This window comes from Phyllobates terribilis, unplaced genomic scaffold (assembly GCF_046119375.1).
Source record: "Phyllobates terribilis strain yellow unplaced genomic scaffold, ASM4611937v1 Scaffold_8__6_contigs__length_399053987, whole genome shotgun sequence".
In the NCBI taxonomy this organism is placed as follows: Eukaryota; Metazoa; Chordata; class Amphibia; order Anura; family Dendrobatidae; genus Phyllobates; species Phyllobates terribilis.
In genome coordinates this window covers 304,049,822-304,067,673 of record NW_027362768.1, presented here as the reverse complement: position 1 = coordinate 304,067,673, position 17,852 = coordinate 304,049,822, and the positions used below count along the sequence as shown (strand labels likewise).

The following is a 17,852-nucleotide window of genomic DNA, read 5'->3' as shown; positions in this document are numbered from 1 at the left end:
GCAGGAGGGAGAAGACCCAGAATGGGAAGTCGATCTAGAAAGGAACATACAAGAGCGGGGTTCCGTCAAGCGCTCCCAATATGCTTGAGAAAGTGCTAAACCCCTGTGGTAGACACAGTGCGATGCGGGAGGCAGACACCTGTACAGTGTACCTGAGGAACTTAAACAGAACTGTGAGTAAACTCGGAAGACTGCACTCCACTGCTTCCATCAGTTATTTCCGCTGCGCCATCTCTCCTGCACTACAAGCTCTAGCATCACCACCATCCCTACTACACTGCCCTGGGGCCCACTCCACCTGTGGGGAGCCGATCCAACCCAGCTGCCCTATCAACTGCCCCAGAGGTCTGAAGCAGCGCTGGTACCTATTACCAGAAACCACAGGTGGCGTCACGAATACTTCCTAAGAACTACAAATCCCACATAAATATTTCTCCCCTTTGTGTTGACCGCCCTGGGCCACGGACCGGTCCGCCGCCACTGTGACATATCCCTCCCCCAACATATAGACCCGGCACCGAGTACCCCATGGCCCCGGGGGCGTGTCATCTCAGCTTCCTGATTTTGGCTATTTGCTCTTGTCCTCCTCCTTCTCCTCATCCTCCACCACCATAGCACCAGGGTGACCGTGGTCTGTGATGCAACACCCACTTAATTTTTTTAAAGGGAGTTTATGATGCCCGTAAAAAAAATTTTTTATACAGTATGTTCATGTGTACCCCCCATGGGTAAATGTTTGTCTGCCTATACACCTGTGCATGGGCATTACAAGTATAGGAGGCCCGCTCCTTTCTAATGGGAACATTTTTTTATGAGGCCCTCCTCCACGTCTCTTCTAAGGGACAATGAAGTGCCTCCAAATTTTTGGTAGCCCTTGCATTCACTGCATAGGCCAACACTATGAGAAACTCTCTCCTTTCTAATGGGAATTTGTCAATACTGTGGCCCTGTTCTATGTGTCTTTAAATTCTTAGTGGGGTTTTTCCTAAAATTGGTCAGCCGTTGGACTCACTGGATACCCTATAACTGTATAGCAGACTCTCTCCTTTCTAATGGGAATTTGTCATTACTGTGGCCCTGCTCTATGTGTCTTTGAATTCTTAGTGGAGTTTTTCCTAAAATTGGTCAGCTATTGGACTCACTGCATACCCTATAACTGTATAGCAGACCCTCTCCTTTCTAATGGGAACATGTCGTACCTTGTTACTGTGGCACTGCTCTATGTGTCTTTAAATTCTTAGTGGTGCTTTTCCTAAAATTGTTCAGCCGTTGGACTCACTGCATACCATATAACTGTATAGCAGACCCTGTCCTTTCTAATGGAAACATGTCGTACTTGTTACTGTGGCCTTGCTCTGTGTGTCTTTAAATTCTTAGTGGGGTTTTTCCTAAAATTGGTCAGCCGTTGGACTCACTGCATACCCTATAACTGTATAGCAGACTCTCTCCTTTATAATGGGAATTTGTCATTACTGTAGCCCTGCTCTATGTGTCTTTAAATTCTTAGTAGGGTTTTTCCTAAAATTGGTCAGCCGTTGGACTCACTGCATATCCTATAACTGTATAGCAGACCCTCTCCTTTCTAATGGGAACATGTCGTACTTGTTGCTGTGGCCCTGCTCTATGTGTCTTTAAATTCTTAGTGGGGCTTTTCACAAAAGTGTTCATCCATTGGACTCACTGCATACACTATAACTGTATAGCAGACCCTCTCCTTTCTAATGGGAGCATATCATACTTGTTACTGTGGCCCTGCTCTATGTGCCTTTAAATTCTAAGTGGGGCTTTTCCTAAAATTGTTCAGCCGTTGTACTCACTGCATACCCTATATCTGTGTAGCAGACCCTCTCCTTTCTAATGGGAACATGTCATACTTGTTACTGTGGCCCTGCTCTGTGTGTCTTTAAATTCTTAGTGGGGTTTTTCTTAAAATTGGTCAGCCTTTGGACTCACTGCATACCCTATAACTGTATACCAGACTCTCTCCTTTCTAATTTTAATTTGTCGTTACTGTGACCCTGCTCTATGTGTCTTTAAATTCTTAGTGGGTTTTTTCCTAAAATTGGTCAGCCGTTGGACTCACTGCATACCCTATAACTGTATAGCAGACCCTCTTCTTTCTAATGAGAATTTGTCATTACTGTGGCCCTGCTCTATGTGTCTTTAAATTCTTAGTGGGGTTTTTCCCAAATTTTGGCAGCCCTTGCATTCACAGCATGGGCATTACCACTATAGGAGACCCGCTCCATTATAATGGGAAATTTTTTTTTACTGAGACCCTCCTCTATGTCTCTTCAAAGGGGTATTGCGTTGCGTCCAAATTTTTGGCAGCCCTTGCAGTCACTGGATACCTAATAACAGTATAGGAGACCCACTTGTTAATAATGGGAAAACAAAGCATAGCCGGCAGATGGCTCTTTAACAATAGCGAGGGCCGACTGCTGGCCTTTTAAGAATAGTAAGGGCCATCTGATGGCCCTATAAAAATAGGCTTTATGACTTTCAGAGTCCCTCCATCATAAATAAAACAGGATGTGTCTGATGATGAGTCACACACCACATTACCAGATAAGGTTGTAAAATGTTAAAATGACATTTCCCGGTGAATGCATTTGTCTTAAAATATAACGTAAAAAAAACAAAACAATAGGATCTTTCTTTAGTATAAAAAACAGCGCCTCCAATTTAACCTCAATGTAATCACATTGTTCAGCTCCTGCACCTCCTCCTCCATCTCCGAAATGACCACATCAGTCACAAGCTGACAGCACTGCAGCAGTGCCTTGGCCAAGGGGCAACAAGCTGTGCTGAAGATAACATGCTTAATGCTTAATTGACAAACCGCCCAGTGCTGCAGAGTTGTTGAAAGCTGTAACACAGCAGCCTGATCTGTGGCTCTCACTGCTGAACATGGTCGTGTGTGACAATTGGCGGAACCTGGTGACGGAGAAATGACTCCCAGAGTAGATATGGTTTCCCTCTATGCCAGTCCTAAATACAACTCTCATCAAAAAAATCTGAGGACTGGCTCCGTACCGTCTCTGGCCACATTCACCTGTCCACGTGTTTGTTGGTTGTTATGCGGTCCTTCCCAGTAAGTGCACTGGGGAGGGCATGGGTAATGTTTTGGGACCCGTGCTTGAGGAAGGCGGAGACGACATTGGGAGAAACAGTGGCGGCTGGGGACCGAGTATGGACACCCCGCTGCCGCCGGCATGAGGTTGTGAAAAGCTTCCGCCTCCAAGAGCCTAAAAGGCCATATTTCAAGTGCAAGCAGCTGCCCTGAAATTTGGCAGTTTAGTGTTGCGGCTTCTGGGTGGTGGGTGGCTGGCTGCATACTTGCGCTTGCATTCCAAGTAACAGAAAACTAAGCAGATGGTGGCCTCTATCATCATCATGGCCTCACCTCGGCACTATGAACTCTCCTGAAGGAGAAGCCAGGGCCCGCCAGAGGAGTATCCGGTTCTCTGGTGGGCCCGTCCAACCCTGCCGAGAAGCATCCCTGGCTAAGAAAAGTGTGGGGGAAGGTTCCCAGACACTCTATGGCTGCTTTTTTAATGTGGATCGGACATGCTTTTGCAGGTTATTTCTTAAACCGCATTGCAGATCAGGCCATTGTCCAACTCTGTATTCATGAAATTAAATGCGCTAAGAAAGATGTTTGTGTGTCAAAGCACCACCGACAAGTGCGAGTTGATGTTGGACAGGCTGCCATTGCTTCTGCAACAAGCTGCATTAGAGGACTTGCTGGGAGAAATGACACCCAGGGTAGATACGGTTTCCCTCTATGCCAGTCCTTTCACCGAGCTAAATACAACTGTCAGCAAAAAAAGCTGTGGACTGGCTCTGTACCGTCCCTGGCTACATTCACCTCTCCACGTGTTTGTGGCTAGGCGGTCCTTCCCAGTAAGTGCACTGGGGAGGGCACGGGTAATGTTGTGGGACCCGTGCTTGTGGAAAGCGGAGACGACACCGGGAGAAACAGTGGTGGCTGGGGACCGAGTATGGACACCCGGCCGCCATCGGCATGAGGTTATGAAAAGCTTCCGCCTCCATGAGCCTAAAAGGCCAGATTTCTAGTGCAAGCAGCTGTCAAAAAACTGGCAGTATAGTATTGCAGCCTCTGGGTGGGTGGCTGGCTGGCTGCATACTTGCGGTTGCATTCCAAGGAATGGGGTAGGGACAACTGAACGCTGCACTGGGACAAGGACATGGATGGTGATTGTTGCAAGTCTGCAACGACAGGTGCATGGCGGGAGGCATCTTCCCATGCGCCAAGGATCACTTATGATGGGCACACTTTTAGGCAGTGACCTGGGAGTCAGAAATGCTTCCAGAGGTCTTCCCCATGCTGTTCCCATGTCTTTTCAGCACTGTTTGCATGTGTCTGATGATGTGTCACACACTTATGGCCAGATAAGGTTGTAAAATGTTAAAATGACATTTCACAGTGAATGCATTTGTCTTTGTTGAAAGCAATGCAAAAGTGCAAAAACGCATCAAAAACGCTACGTGTGAAGATAGCCCAAGGTGTGGAGGAGTATTTTTGTTTTTGGTTATTTATTTTTCCTTATATACAAGTCATTACACTGGAAATAATGTTCCTTAACATATTTCCCAAGAAAATCCATTTTGGTTTTGTTTTCGTATGTTTTATTGTGAGTCCGTAAAAGTGGCGTAATACTCTGACAACATTGTTGACAGCAGTGACCTGGGAGTCAGAAATGCTTCCAGTTGTCTTCCCCATGCTGTTCCCATGTCATTTGAGCACTGTTCCCATCGATTTTGGCAATTTTTAGGCCCTCTACAGACCGCCGGGGGGAGCCGCCTGAAAAAAGCTCAAGTTTCCCATAGACTTACATTGGGTTCATTGCTCGGGTCGAGCACCCGAGTATTCCAATTTGCTTGACCCGAGCAACGAGTACCCGAGCAATTTAGTGCTCGCTCATCACTACCTATATGTCAATGTATGTATTCTTTCTTAAGAACATGTAAGAAGCAAGCATTTTACTTAAAGGGGTTGTCTGGTCTTTTGCTAAAAGTAGAGTGTCTGCAGACTTATGAATTCGTACAGTGTGTACACTGCACACTGTCAGGATTCTCCAATGTTAATGGCGAGACCTGATGGCCATGTGACCACAAGTATGTGATTTGCATACAAATAGTTTACGTGCCGACTAGACTTGCTTGACCTCGCTCAATATAAGTGAATTGAATAATGCTGCGCATGTCTAGTCAGAATGTGGCATATCAAATATTACAGTCACGTCTTGGAGAATCCTGACAGCATGTGGTGCCCGTGCTGTAAGTATTCAGAAGTTGGTAGTCACATGAAGTGACTGCAGACTTTTAGCAATGGCCTGACAACTCCTTGAAATGGAGTCCATATAGTGGCAATAATTTCAACTTTTAATTGATCCAGGTATTGGTTAAACTCTGCGCCATTCTTTTACAGCCTGAGCACTTTGGTGCTAGAGAATATTTCTCTTTAAAAGGAATTTGTCAGCACAATTTTGTAATGTAAAGTAAAGACTTGGCTGTAGTGGTGCTGTAATACAGATTAAATTGATACCTTTAGTGAAGAAATCCACTTTGTTATTCTTTTTTAATCGCTAGTTGGAGTTTTCTGCAAATTAGATTTCGGTGCACAGGGGCCGGATTGTGCACTGGGTCTTCCACATACTTTCTGTGATTCCCCGACCACTTTGCTGCCTCTTGTCTTTGAATGTCAGGTCACTGCTGAGATGTCAAATGGAGGAGGCAGGTCATTCACAGACCAGAGGCAGCTGAGGGGCTGGGGAATCACAGGCAGGGAGAAGACCCAGTGCACAGTCCGGCCCCTGTGCACCGAATTCTAAGTAGTGGAAAACTTCAAATGGTGATTAAAAAAGAACTACAAAGTGAATTTCTTCACCAAAGTTATCAATGTAGTCAGTATTACAGTGCCATTACAGCCATGTCTTTACATTACTAAACTATGCTCGCTGATTCCCTTTAAAACTGGCAAATCTTGTACCCACAAGGTACAACTTTATGTCTACCTATAATGCAGCAATAATAAATGTAAGCCCCTATCTTAAAAAAAAATCTGTAAAACTGCTAAATCTGTTTGTCATCATTAGAACGGGATGTTCCTGAGTTTATTCTTGCCACATTACAATACCAGGTACCTATAACTTGTTATAAAATCAGACATATGGAAAATGAAATCTTGTAAAAAGTCATAGCTAGATAGATAATATAACAAGATTGATAAACATTTTGGAATCGTTTTGCATATGTTTGTAAAAGTATATTTAAATATGTTTGTCTTATACAGTTTACTATGTCCTCCTAAAGTGTCATTCGATCTCCAGGTCAGGGGTTCCAGCTGTCAGTAACTTTACGACAGTTTGTAAGATTTTGGGATTCAAAAATACGTTGATAACTTTTCTTATACTGAGTATTGAAATAGTTTCTCTAGAATGTCCTATTGTTGACTTTGGTTTTGGTTTGTTTATGACTTTTCTTGTGACCATTCATCTTATCTTATAGTTGATGTTCTTGTTCTCAGTTACTTTTATACGTTCAAAGTGACCCTCTAGCCAAAACTTAGCATTTTACTATAAAAGCAAATATGTAGTCAACACATGTGGAGCCCGCCTCATAACTGATTCTACCAAGGTTTGTGTTTTGTGTTTCACGGTTTGAATTTTTACAAAATGGTTGCAAAAGTTTTAGACATTTCTTTGTACAGCATTTTTAGGAGGTCTGAGACAGTTCCCATGTCTTATACTACTGGATCCCCAAGACTGAGATGAAATGGACTAGTCAATACAAAAGGCAAGAGAAGGACATATCTTAGACTTCCTAAAAACATTTTCTATTAAAAAATCCAAGACTGTGATAGCCAGATGCAAATAGGGGACCAGAATTCACAATAGACAACAGGAACGGTAATGTCATGAATCATATATTCAATTTTGCCTGGAGCACTGTTATAAGTCTGGTCATTTGTACTTGAAGTGAAACTTTTGGTTTGATTTGAACAAGTCTTTGCTTTTTTGATCCCTCTTAAATGAGTTCTACTAATAATGAAGTTAATATCAGAAAATAACCTATTGATTTTTTCAGTTTTGTTTGTTAAATATATTTTTTAAAATTTTTTGGCAATTTAATCTGTATTAAAAGTAAAAATGAGAAATTTTGCAATGTTCACACTGGCCACTAGTGCATTTTAAACTCTAACTTCCCTTTGTTTCAGGAAACAACACATGTAGATAGTCACAATGGTCAGATCCCTACCAAATCTTTTATACTGAAGTGTCTAATGAGCCTGTGCAAAAATAATTGTGAAAAGAAGGGAAGCTGTGACTGTGTTATCAACTGTGTAAAGTGGTGTTTCCTGTCATTTTAATCCTGCCTCTGCTGATGAAAAAAACTGCAAACTCTTCCTGAAAGGACAGTAAGTATGAGTCTAAAATGCCTCAAGTGGCAAGTGTGAAAATTGCAAGATTACTAATTTTATATTTTTAATAAAAATTGTGATATTAAAAAAACATTGCCAACCTTTTTTTTAAATACATGTAACACAAAACCCTGTTTTAAACAATAGGTAATTTTCTCATGATAGTTTCCTTTAATTTTATTGTCCAGCCACCACATCATGTAGAGGCAGTGAAAATACTGTAGCCATGGTGATATTAGATTTCAATATTATTATACGTATTGTACTTATAATTAGTGTTGAGCCACCCCCGTAGTGTTCGAGTTCGGTTCGGTTCGTCGAACACCCGTGTGTTCGCCGAACTGTTCGTCGAACTGTTCGTCGAACACCTTCGAACACCGTTAAAACCAATGGCAGGCAAACAAAAACACATAGAAACACATAGAAAACACGTTCAAAGGTGTCCAAAAGCTGACAAACTGCTCAGAAGACATAACTAACACATAGAAAAGTGACAAGTACATATAGTCATGCGAAAATAAAAGAGGTGGAGGAGTAAAAGGAGGGGGAGACACAGATATAGGCATGTCATGCCCTTCTAAAATCCAAAAAGTGAGAAGCCGACAGGGCCAGTCCGCTCCTGCCCGTGCCACCTCCGTGTCGCCGGGTTTGTGCCAGAGCCGCAGTGAACCCTGACGGCCAGCCCCCCTCTCCCAATACTGGTGCCTGTCCGCTGGTGGGTCGAGCGAGCCCCCCTGTGGTGGAGGCAGCTCTAAGCTTTTTAATTTAAATTGTCTCTCTAATTTGAATGAATACACTTTAAATCCATTTACAAGGATCTATTGGAGGGCAAGTCTCATGCCAGCAGCCGCGGTAATTCCAGCTCCAGTAGCGTCCACTAAAGCTGCTGCAGTTAAAAAGCTTTTATAAGGATCGAGCTCGGCTGTCCACCGCAAGGCATCCTACTGCCAGTCCCAGCCCCTATGCCTTGGGGTGCCTCCTGATGCTCTTCACTAAGTATCCCATGGTCCCGAAGCATTTCCTTTGAAAAAATTAAGTGTCTAAACTACAGGTGGTGCAGCTTGCTTAACAGCCGGGATAATCCGCTCACTAGCAGACACTGCTACTAGGCACAAAGTATTTCCTGGGCTAGATGCAGTTAAAAATTTGTAATTAGATACTCTCGTTGGATGCTGAGAAAGCATTCCATAGAGTCTCCTGGCACGCCATATATGATTCTCTTAAAAAGCTTGGGGTAGGGGTCTAGGGGACCCTTTTATAGCCAAAATCACGGCCCTGTATCGCAATACGTCACCTAGGCTGAAGATAAATGGAACTGTAGCACCCTGAGGGCTCGGTTGCTACAGACGTATTGCACCTCACCCAGAGGTGTGATATCTCACTCTCAGGTAAGGATGGAGTGTGGATCAGGACCCGACACCTGCATGCATTACACCACATTGCCGTGGGGCAGGGCGACCAATATGCCCCTGAGATGGGCACGACAGTCCCTGTCCCTGGCTGGAGTGGGGGGAGGGAACACTGAGGAAGGGGAACCCTGTAGTGCAGGAGCAGGGAGGAAGCAGTTCCTGGGTGCATTGAGAAGGGAGTATAAAAGGTGGGCACCATCTTAGTTCAGTGCAGAGAAGTCTGAGCAGAAGTGGCAGGGAGCAGGGGCTCTGCATGAGCTCTGCTCCGGAGGCGGGCCTAGTAACAGAGGCCCAGGCCTGGAAGAGGGAGAAGGAAGGAAGAGGAGCGGGAAGGCTCCAGGAACGAGGAATGAAGGGATCCCAGGGGTGCGGACGGGCGAGTCACCACCGCACGCCCGAATCCACCTGCGTGGAGGGGTCAGGCCAAAGGGGGAGACTGGTCCCCGAACTAGTGGAGGCAGGAAACGACCCTCAGCTAGAAACCGGAGGCTCTGACATTTCATGTGGCGCAGCCCCTCGCTACACCCGCTAGGAAGGCACCACATAGGGTCAGGGAAACTGGCGCCAAGTTTACCAAGAGGAGGCCCGAGGCAGCCGGACAGAAGTGTTGGTAAGAAAGGCCAGACAAAGGACACACAAAGGGGGTCCTGTGAAGTGCTCCAAAGTTATCTGGGAGTTGTCTGAGCCCCTCACCTGGTGAGCACAGTACGATGTGGGCAGCCGTTACCTGCAGACGTGGTCTGGATAATAAGAACTGTGAGTAAAGGCCCTGAACTGCATCACTGACTCCGTGTCGTTACTGCTGCTGCCCTGCACCATCACCCCCATCCTCCGCATACACTGCCCTGAGGCTATACTCCTCCCGTGGGGAGTTATGCTACGCTCTGCTGCACCCACAACACCAGCCTCAGTGGTCTGCCCTGTAGCGGCGGTTCACTCTGACCGCAATCCACGGGTGGCGTAGTCGGACATTTAAACATGAAAACCACATAAATAGTTCCGCCACTGGTTTGACCGCCCTGAGCCACGGAACCGGGTCGCCGCCACGAAGACTACAACCACCAGCATCCACCAAAAAGGGTCCGGCTCCGGGTGTCCCAAGGCCCAGGGGGTGCGTCAGAACATTTTCATCACCTTTCACAATCACCAATGGGACAAGGCAGTGATGTCCTCTGTCCCCTCTCTTATACATCCTAGTGACAGAGCACCTGCTCTCATCAATTCGCCATAACCCCAATATTAGGTGGATTGAGGTGGGAGGCACCGAGTACAAGTGCTCTCTATTTGCTGATGATGTCCTAGTATATATCACTCAATCACATATATCCATCCATGCTGTTATGGCTGAAATAGATCACTTTGTTACATGGTAAAATTTTAAAATCAATGCAGCGAAGTCTGAGGCCCTCGATGTCTCCCTCCCCAAATCCATATAGGATTCCATCCAGTCCAACTTTCCCTTTGCCTGGCCCTCACAGGGTATCAAATACTTAGGAATTCCTATTCATAGAGACCTCTCCCATCTATGTTATCTTAATTTTGGGCCCTTTATTGAACAACTCCATACAGACCACGGTTGGCAAGTTAGAACTGTAAGATTCACTACGTGAACCACTGGTGTTTTGTGGAAAAGCACATGTACACTGCGTTCCAAATTATTATACAAAAAGTGTTTAGGAGTGATAAGGGAAGAATTTGTTTGTTTGTCAGTTAAACTCATTGATGGTGATGTGTGTCAGGGCTCTTTATATCACTGTAAGCAATTGCAGACACCTGTGCTAATTAGTTTGGCAGGTGTGTCCAATGAAAGGCAAGACTACTTCAGAAGGCTCTCTCACATTATTAAGCAGCCTACATTTTCTGCCAAAATGGGAAAGAAAAAGGATGTGTCGGCTGCTGAGAAGCAACAAATTGTGGAGTGTTTAGGTCAAGGCATGACTACAATCAACATTGTGCGATGATCAGGATGAAGTGTCTTGGCAATCAAGAAGTATGTAGCTGATTCACAGTACACACGTGTGCGTGCTGATAAGGGCAAATTGAGGACTCTTTCCTACAGGCAATTACGTCAGGTTGAAAGAGCAGCGGCAAAAAAGCCTTGTCATAGCAGCAGACAAGTTTTTGAAGCTGCTTGTGCCTCCAACGTCCCCCGAACAACAAGATGCAGGGTCCTTCAGAGGTTTGCAGCTGTGCATGCGCCATCCTGTCGACCTCCTCTATCCACTTCACACAAGCAGAAACGGCTCCAGTGGGCCAAACATTACATGAAGACTGATTTCAAAACTGTTTTGTTCACGGATGAGTGCCGTGCAGCGCTCGATGGTCCAGATGGATGGAGTGGAGGATGGCTGGTTGATGGACACCCCACGCAAACACGGCTACAGCGCCAACAAGGAGGAGGTGGAGTAATGTTTTGGGCTGGAATCATGGGGAGAGAGATTGTCGGCCCCTTTAGGATCCCTGAAGGCGCTAAAGATGAACTCCATAATGTATGTGGATTTTCTCAAACAGCACTTCCTGCCATGGTTCAAGAAGAAGAACCGTGTATTTCACAGCAAGATCATTTTTCTGCATGATAATGCACCATCTCATGCTGCACATAAAACATCTGCATCTCTGGCTGATATGGGCATAAAAGGGGACAAACTTATGGTGTGACCCCCATGCTCCCCTGACCTCTACCCCATTCAGAACCTTTGGAGCATCATTAAAAGGAGTGTCTATGATGGCGGGAGGCAGTTCACATCTAAGCAACAGCTCTGGGAGGGTATTCTGTCCTCATGCAAAACAATTGAAGCAGAAACCATCCAAAACCTGACAAATTCAATGGACGAGAGAGTTCAGAAGCTCCTTTCGAACAAGGGGTCCTATGTGAAAATGTAACATCAACTAGAATAAAGTTTTGAGTTGAAAACTGTTTGATTTCAGTTTCTAACAACCTGCTAATGCTTATAATTTCAAAAATGACCATTTTTTTGGTCTTTATTAAAATGAAAAGGTTGATCGAAAAGTTTGGGGGATCTAAGAGTGTGGCAACCCAGTAGTCATGATTACTTCGAATTCTGACAATATGAGGGTCATGCTGCAGGTAGTGCAGCAAGAAGGCACTTATGTGCCTTGCGCATCTCGGAGCCCCAAAATTATTTTCCGGGCTAGATGCAGCTAAAAATTATTTTTAATTTTAAATCTGGTGAAGCTTTAGTATAGATGGCCTAATAGGATCAGTGCTGCACACTGCTACAAAGCCCAAATTATTTTCCAGTCAAGATACAGATAAACATGATTAGTAATTTGAAAGCTTAAAACGGTTGGTAGGGTGATTTTAACCAATCATCAAGCTTTTACTCTCCCCAGGATGACACAGGGGTAGAAAAGTCGTTTCGGATCCATGATTTGTTCATCTTTATGAACGTGAGTCTGTCTACATTATCAGTGGAGAGCCGCGTGCGCTTATCTGTCAGCACACCACCAGCAGCGCTGAACACACGTTCAGACAGAACGCTGGCTGCGGGGCATGACAAGATCTCCAAGGCGTAAGTGGCTAGCTCCGGCCATTTATCCAGATTGGAAGCCCAAAAAGAGCAAGGGTCCAGTGACACAGTCGTGGCTTCAATGTTTACTTGGAGATACTCCTGTACCATCGTCTCTAGGCGTTGACTATGTGTCAGACTTCTTGTCTCCTGTGGCCTTGCAAAGGATGGGCTAAAAAAGTGGTGAAATGATTCCGCAAAATTGATGTTACCAGCAGATACTGTGGTTCTGTTACGGTTTGAGTGCTGAACACTTGACGGTCCCACGGTTGGCAAGTTGGAACTGTGAGATTCACTACGTGCACCACTGGTATTTTGTGGAAAAGCACATGTAAGATTCTGCAACAGTCTCTGCTGATACTCCTGCATGCGTGCATCCCTTTCTATGGCAGGAATAATTTCTGCAAATTTACTTTTGTACCGGGGATCTAACAGTGTGGCAACCCAGTAGTCAGGATTATTTCTAATTCTCACAATTCGAGGGTCATGTTGCAGGTAGTGCAGCAAGAAGGCACTCATGTGTGTTGCGCATCCAGGAGCACCAAGTCCCTGTTGTGTTGGTGGCGAGGTAACAATCATGCTTCCTTCCTCTGTCCTCTCCCCCCAACCTCGCACAACAGAAATGTGATCAAGGTCTCCCTCATCTGATGAGTCTTCCATCAGTTCATCCTCCACTTCTTCCTGGGCTCCTGCACCTTCCTCACTAGTTTGGCTGCTACCATGCGCCCTGGTAAAACCATCTCCCCCACCCTCACATGCCTGCCGCCTTGGTGCTGCCGACCGTCTGGACCTTGCAGATGTTAGCCCTTCCGCATACAACTCCTCCTCCTCTACTTCCTCCACCTCCTCTTGTGCCACCACCTGACTCCGAATTCTGTTTAACATGTGCTCCAGCATGTAAATCACCGGAATAGTCATGCTGATAATGGCATCGTCAGCACTAAACATCTTCGTCGCCATTTCAAAACTGTGCAGAAGGGTGCATAGGTCCCTGATCTGAGACCACTCCTCCAGCGTGATTTGCCCCACCTCTGAATCTCGTTGGCCCAGGCTATACGTCAGAACGTATTGCACCAGGGCTTGTCGGTGCTGCCACAGTCGCTGCAACATGTGCAGAGTTGAATTCCACCGGGTAGGCACATCGCATTTTAGCCGGTGAAGTGGCAGGCCCAACGACTTCTGTAGAGATGTAAGTCGCTGAGCTGCGGGATGCGAACGGCGGAAGTGAGCACACAGCGACCGTGCCCTCTGCAGAAGGCCATCTAGTCTGGGATAGTTGGCTAAAAATTGCTGGACAACCAGGTTCAACACGTGAGCCATACAAGGCACGTGTGTGACATTGCCCCGGCGAAGGGCCGCACCCAGGTTTGCAGCATTGTCGCACACGGCCTTCCCTGGTTTCAGGTCCAGTGGAGACAACCATTCATGAAATTGGTTCTCCAGAGCTGACCACAACTCCTCAGCTGTGTGACTCACATTTCCCAGACATTTCAATGTAAAAACCGCCTGATTACGTTGAGCCCTACTGCCAGCATAGTAAGGAGGTGTGCAGGATCCCTTCTGCGCAGTTAGAAAGCTTGTGGCATGACCAGACAGGCTTTGGGTGCAGGTGGAAGACCGAGAGGAGGTTGAGGAGGCAGAAGCAGTGGAGGAACTTTGACATAAAGAGGATTGACGCACAACTCGTGGGGACGGCAAGACTTGGACAGCAGCCCCTTGTCCTGCTGTCACCATAGTTACCCAGTGCCCAGTCAGCGACATGTAACGCCCCTGTCCATGCCTACTCGTCCAAGTGTCTGTGGTGAAATGCACCCTGTCACACACAGAGTTTCTCAAAGAAGCGGTGATGTTGTGTGCGACATGCTGGTGGAGCGCAGGCACACCTTTCTTTGAGAAGTAGTGCCGACTGGGCATCTGGTACTGGGGCACTGCGACGGACATAAGGTCTCGAAAATCCTCTGTGTCCACCAGGCGGAAAGGCAGCATTTCTGTAGCCAAGAGCTTGCAGATGGTGAAATTCAACCTCTTAGCTTTCTCATGGCTAGGAGGAAATGGTCTTTTACTTGTCCACATCTGAGGGACCGAGGGCTGGCTATTGTGCTTAGACGGGGTTGATAAGGGTGTCCCCGGCAAACTGCCGGTCTGTGAGGAAGATGCAGGCGGACATGTTAGGTTGCCTTGATCCAAAGGTGGTGCTATCGATGTCGGACAGCGCTCAACACCAGCTGGTGTTACCACCTCCAAAGAAAATGATGACCTGCCAATCACGCTGGCTGTTGCGGGTAAAGAGGTGGCAGGTCTGCGCCCCAAAACAGGTGTGACTGCTGTCCCCCCAGTCACAGAGGATGAAGAGGCCGCGGATGCACAAGATATGGCAGACGGTGATTGGCCCGGCCGGCTAGGCCGCATTGTAGCACACTGAGCTTCCCACTGCAACTTATGCTTCATGTCCATGTGCCGGTTCATGCATGAAGTACTCAAACTATGTATTTTTTGGCCTCTACTTAGCTTTTGCTGACAAATGTTACAGATAACACGAGTTGGGTCATCTTTATCGATCTGAAAAAATGCCCAGGCTATGCAAGGCTTAGCACCCATGCGACCTGAAGAGCCACCACGACTTGTGGTGAGAGGCAGAGTTGTGTTTGAGGATGCAGTTGTTGACGTGCTTCCAGTACTACGTCTCTGTCCAGGAAGGCGCAACCTGACCTCGTCGTCACTAGCATCTTCCTCCACCTCCTCTGCTGACCTCATCTCTTGGCTGACTGTGGGTTGACAGTAAGTGGGATCTCCGACCTCATCATCATCACCCTGTGCGTTATCACACCCGTCGTCCTCAGAGCCAACCTGTTCCTGCCCTGACAAAAAACGAAAGTTGTCGCTCCAATCAGGTATTTGAGTCTTATCATCGTCTTCCTCATTGTCTCCACCAACAGGAGTTACAGTTTGGGAATGAGGGTCTACATTATGGTCAGAACCTTCTGCGTCTGGTCCTGGATCCGACTCATAAAGATTCTGGGCATCAGTGCAGATCATTTCCTCGTCTGGATTCACAGAAGCGCTGGAGTCGACCTCTGATTCCCAGGCTATAGTATGAGTAAACAGCTCTGCAGACTCAACCATCTGTTCTACCTCATACTCAGACGGGCAGCTGGAGATTTGGGAGCTGTGAGGAAGCAAGTGCGATTTGGGTGACACCTTTGAGGACTGGAGTATTTGTGATGTTGAAGTTGATGTGGAGGAGAGCCCACTTAAAGGAGCACTTGATATCCGTTGAAGCACCTGCTGTTTTTGTGCCTCATCTGGAATTTGTAGCGATTGGCGTGGCCGTAAGAAAGGGATCTTATCACATTGTCCGCTAAAAGAAGTAGACATTTTAGTTTGGCTGGAAGATGGTCTTTCTTCTGCAGATGTTACTGTTGCTTTAACACCTACCCCACGGACACAACCTTTTTTCCCCTTCCCAACACGCCTATTCCCCTTTCCACCAGCAGCAGGCCTTTTTCCACTCATTTTGGTGGTTAACTAATTCACAACTCTGGAGTTGTTTGCACAAAAAAACAATGGATGGTAACCGAGCAGAGCTGAGTGGCCAAACTGTGGTATTAGGCCAAAACTATTGGCTGGGTTAGATGCAGAAAAAAAATATTTTGAATTTGCAATCTGATGGAGGTCAGTATAGATGGACTAATACAAATAGTCCCACACACAGCTAGAAGCCCAAATATTTTTTCAGAGGTACTGTAGATGCAGATAAAAATTAGTTTTAATTTGCAACCTGATGGAGGTCAGTATAGATGGACTAATAGAGAAAGTCCGACACACTACTAGAAGGCCAAATATTTTTTCAGAGGTAGATGCAGAAAAAAATATATTCAGTTTGCAACCTGATGGAGGTCAGTATAGATGGACTAATACAAATAGTCCCACACACAGCTAGAAGCCCAAATATTTTTTCAGAGGTACTGTAGATGCAGATAAGAATTATTTTTAATTTGCAACCTGATGGAGGTCAGTGTAGATGGACTAATAGACCAAGTCCCACACACCGCTAGAAGCCCAAATATTTTTTCAGAGCTAGATGCAGAAAAAAATTAATTTTAATTTGCAACCTGATGGAGGTCAGTATAGATGGACTAATAGACCAAGTCCCACACACCGCTAGAAGCCCAAATATTTTTTCAGAGCTAGATGCAGAAAAAAATTATTTTTAATTTGCAACCTGATGGAGGTCAGTATAGATGGACTAATAGACCAAGTCCCACACACCGCTAGAAGCCCAAATATTTTTTCAGAGCTAGATGCAGAAAAAAATTATTTTTAATTTGCAACCTGATGGAGGTCAGTATAGATGGACTAATAGACCAAGTCCCACACACCGCTAGAAGCCCAAATATTTTTTCAGAGCTAGATGCAGAAAAAAATTATTTTTAATTTGCAACCTGATGGAGGTCAGTATAGATGGACTAATAGACCAAGTCCCACACACTGCTAGAAGCCCAAATATTTTTTCAGAGCTAGATGCAGAAAAAAATTATTTTTAATTTGCAACCTGATGGAGGTCAGTATAGATGGACTAATAGACCAAGTCCCACACACCGCTAGAAGCCCAAATATTTTTTCAGAGCTAGATGCAGAAAAAAATTATTTTTAATTTGCAACCTGATGGAGGTCAGTATAGATGGACTAATAGACCAAGTCCCACACACTGCTAGAAGCCCAAATATTTTTTCAGAGCTAGATGCAGAAAAAAAATATTTTTAATTTGCAACCTGATGGAGGTCAGTATAGATGGACTAATAGACCAAGTCCCACACACCGCTAGAAGCCCAACTATTTTTTCAGAGCTAGATGCAGAAAAAAATTATATTCAATTTGCAACCTGCTGGAGGTCAGTATAGAAGGACTAATAGAACAAGTCCCACACACTGCTAGAAGCCCAAATATTTTTTCAGAGCTAAATGAAGAAAAAAATTATTTTTAATTTGCAACCTGATGGAGGTCAGTATAGATGGACTAATAGACCAAGTCCCACACACTGCTAGAAGCCCAAATATTTTTTCAGAGCTAGATGCAGAAAAAAAATATTTTTAATTTGCAACCTGATGGAGGTCAGTATAGATGGACTAATAGACCAAGTCCCACACACCGCTAGAAGCCCAAATATTTTTTCAGAGCTAGATGCAGAAAAAAATTATTTTTAATTTGCAACCTGATGGAGGTCAGTATAGATGGACTAATAGACCAAGTCCCACACACCGCTAGAAGCCCAAATATTTTTTCAGAGCTAGATGCAGAAAAAAATTATTTTTAATTTGCAACCTGATGGAGGGCAGTATAGATGGACTAATAGACCAAGTCCCACACACCGCTAGAAGCCCAAATATTTTTTCAGAGCTAGATGCAGAAAAAAATTATTTTTAATTTGCAACCTGATGGAGGTCAGTATAGATGGACTAATAGACC

The 17,852-nt window shown here is 45.3% G+C and overlaps 1 protein-coding gene across 2 annotated transcripts in view; it reads left to right on the top strand.

The window, feature by feature from the left end:
* SLC6A1 (solute carrier family 6 member 1) overlaps positions 1-17,852 on the top strand; it is a 402,595-nt gene that overhangs the window by 178,954 nt on the left and 205,789 nt on the right. Inside the window, exon 2 of one of the 2 annotated variants that reach the window (XM_073644512.1) lies at positions 7,244-7,444. The exons of the other annotated variant lie outside the window; for it this stretch is intronic. The gene's annotated coding sequence lies outside the window, so the exon portion shown is untranslated. The remainder of the gene's footprint in view (positions 1-7,243; positions 7,445-17,852) is intronic. 2 annotated transcript variants of the gene reach the window in all.